The sequence below is a fragment of the Osmerus mordax genome, chromosome 18 (assembly GCF_038355195.1).
Source record: "Osmerus mordax isolate fOsmMor3 chromosome 18, fOsmMor3.pri, whole genome shotgun sequence".
In the NCBI taxonomy this organism is placed as follows: domain Eukaryota; kingdom Metazoa; phylum Chordata; class Actinopteri; order Osmeriformes; family Osmeridae; genus Osmerus; species Osmerus mordax.
In genome coordinates, this window is record NC_090067.1 from 12354197 (window position 1) to 12357103 (window position 2907).

The following is a 2907-nucleotide window of genomic DNA, read 5'->3' on the forward strand; positions in this document are numbered from 1 at the left end:
GACAGGGGCGACCTTCAGAGTGCAACGGCACACCGGTTATTGTTGGATATGCCTCTGCACGTGGGCTGCCAGGACTCGATTTCAATAGACACCTGGAGGTTTCCAATTCTCTTCCTGTCTATTCTTCTCTAGGGATTAGTGGGAGACAGCAGTGATGGAAGGGAAGACAGACTGAAAGTGTGTGTGTGTGTCAGGTGGCTGAGCGGTTAGGGAATCGGGCTAGTAATCAGAAGTTTGCTGGTTTGATTCCCCGGCCGTTCCAAATGATGTTGTGTCCTTGGGTAAGGCACCCTACTGGCCTCGGGGGGAATGTCCCTGTACTTACTGTAAGTCGCTCTGGATGAGAGAGAGAGGACATTACAAACACAGAAGCACCTAGGAGACCAACCCCCATGGGTATCCAGCAGGCCAATCCAGGGCTGCTGTTTTTTCCACTCCTGTAACAGACGATGTAACCTAGGGAACCCAGGCCTCCAGGTGGGTCATACCTCGCAGGCTGAGATAACAGTTCATGGAGCTGAGCTGCAGTTTATGCACAGAAGGAATTATGTGGTGTTGTGGTGGAGGTTTCTTTTCAACATTTTATCTAAACGGACAAACGGTATTATACAGTATACTTCCCACGGATAGAAACAAGTCTTTTACATAGTAAAACTAAGTGTCCACAGATTCAAATCTAAGAACCAATGCTAACTTTAAAATATACCTTGGAGTTATATTTTCTCTATATAATTTACATGTGCTTATGGTGGTTCACCCAATGCTAGTTTTCCTCTTACAAAGCACGTGTAGTTCTTGACATGATAAGGTCCTTAGCAGTACTGGTGGTGTAATTACAACCTGACAACGCACACACTGAACCCAAGTACAAAGGGCCAACAATCATCTTCGAATGATCAGCACTACAGCTCATGATGAACGTGGGCAACGTTGAAATGCAATTAAAATCAGCCGTCGCCCCTTTAGTGTAAAAGTAGGCATGTTTAAACACTCTCTTCCTCTCTTAGTAACTGTCTTTGTTTCGCAAACCTCCTTCCTTTTCTTTGTCCCCATGCCTCCTCTCTCCAGCGACTCTTCTTGGCTCTCTCTCTCTCTCTCTCTCTCTCTCTCTCTCTCTCTCTCTCTCTCTGACAGCATCATATTAACCTTCCAACTAAATAAGTTTTGTTTTCCTTAGCCCCGTTTTCCACCTCTTCAAAAACACATACTTTAGTTGTGTGTGCACGCAGCATTTGCGCATTCTGGAACTTGGATTGAAGTCCTCACTGTCTTTCCAACGACATGACTGCACACTCCAGTAAGAAGAACAGTGGCTAACATTACACACACGCCTTGTGTACGGGAGACCTTTTGAGGAGCTTATGAAGGTCTGCTGCTTAAGCCTTTTGCGCTATGCAAGAGAGCAAGGCTGAAAGAAAAGGCCCTTTCACTGTTCCTCTGTTCACCTGCCTTTTCCAAGGGGAGGTGTATAGCTAAACAGCAGGAAAGGGGGCAAAGCCATTGTGAAAGTGTGTGTGATCAAGATTTAAGCCCTATTAGAGTGATGCTGCTTTGTGTGGCTCTGTGGTTCTGCTTTTCTCTCATACACTGCAATGTGCTGTAGAGAACTGAACTGGGTATTAAAGTAGAGAAAGATGGTTCTAGAGGGATTGCTGTTGTTGCCAGCCTCAAGGCAGACTAAACAAGCTGTGTGTGTGTGTGTGTCTGTATGTATGCATTTGTACAGTTTATTTGTGTGTGTTCAAACCTGAAAATCTTCACTGACAGATTAAAACCTGGCAAAATTGAAGGAGCGTTCATGGAAAAAGCTGCAGTTGTTTCACAATCCCCCATTGAACATTCCAGCTCTATATCTCTTATCTGAAATATGTTGTAAGGAGCCTCCACCACCCCACCTCTCTCTCTCTCTCTCTCTCTCTCTCTCTCTCTCTCTCTCTCTCTCTCTCTCTCTTCTCTCTAATTGGCACACGCTCATTCCAGAACTCTATCCGAGAATCCAGGTCGCGTGGGGTTCGAGTTAAGACTGTTGCTGAGATGACTGATCCATGGATTTCCAGGGAAAGTACAATAGAAGCTGTGTGTTGGGAATCTAATCTCCAGGCTGGATGGTTAGCTGCTTGCTAATCGGGCCCTTTTGAGAGGGCATGCCAGTTGAGTTCCGTTTAGGACCCCCCCCCCCCACACACACACACACGTAAGGGGTAGGGGTTCTAAAGCACCATGACCAAGGTAACATACAGTCGCTGGTCTAATTTTGTCCAGTATCAGAGAGAGAAAGGAGAGAGAGAAAGGAGAGAGAGAAAGGAGAGAGAGGGAGAAGAGAGAGGGAGAGAGAGATGGAGAGAGAGAGGAAATAAATGTCTTACAGTGTTGCCTTTGAATTCAAGGTAACGGTTTTTGTTTTGTTGTTGGCCAGTCATGCTAGTGAATGCCATTTGGTTTTTTTCTCAGTAGTACATCGTATGCACAGAGCGCCATCTGCTGACAATGCTGTAATGTAAAACACATATTTACGATAACTGTAATACAGGTGTGTGTAGGGGACGACGACGACGACATACTGCATTCAAGAGTACTTCTAAAGTACTGACAGTCAAAAGATATACGATTTGATTTGGGATGTAACCTAATTGTTATCAACAGAGACCCCTGATAAAAGGGAAAAGCCGGCAAACAGCTTGTCAAACGAATTTACCAGAGAGACATTCAGCAAACTGAAAGTTAAAACCCATTGATTAATAAATAAAACACTTTAAGCCGCTGGTCTTGTTTGTTTGCTATGCTCAAACATGCGGCGGTTGTGTGAATATGGCGCCACCTTGTGTCGGCCTCGTGTAATAACAGTCTATATTGGACGCAGCGTCGCCGTCTTTAGTGTCTCGTTTTGAATTGGGTCACGTGCTATGA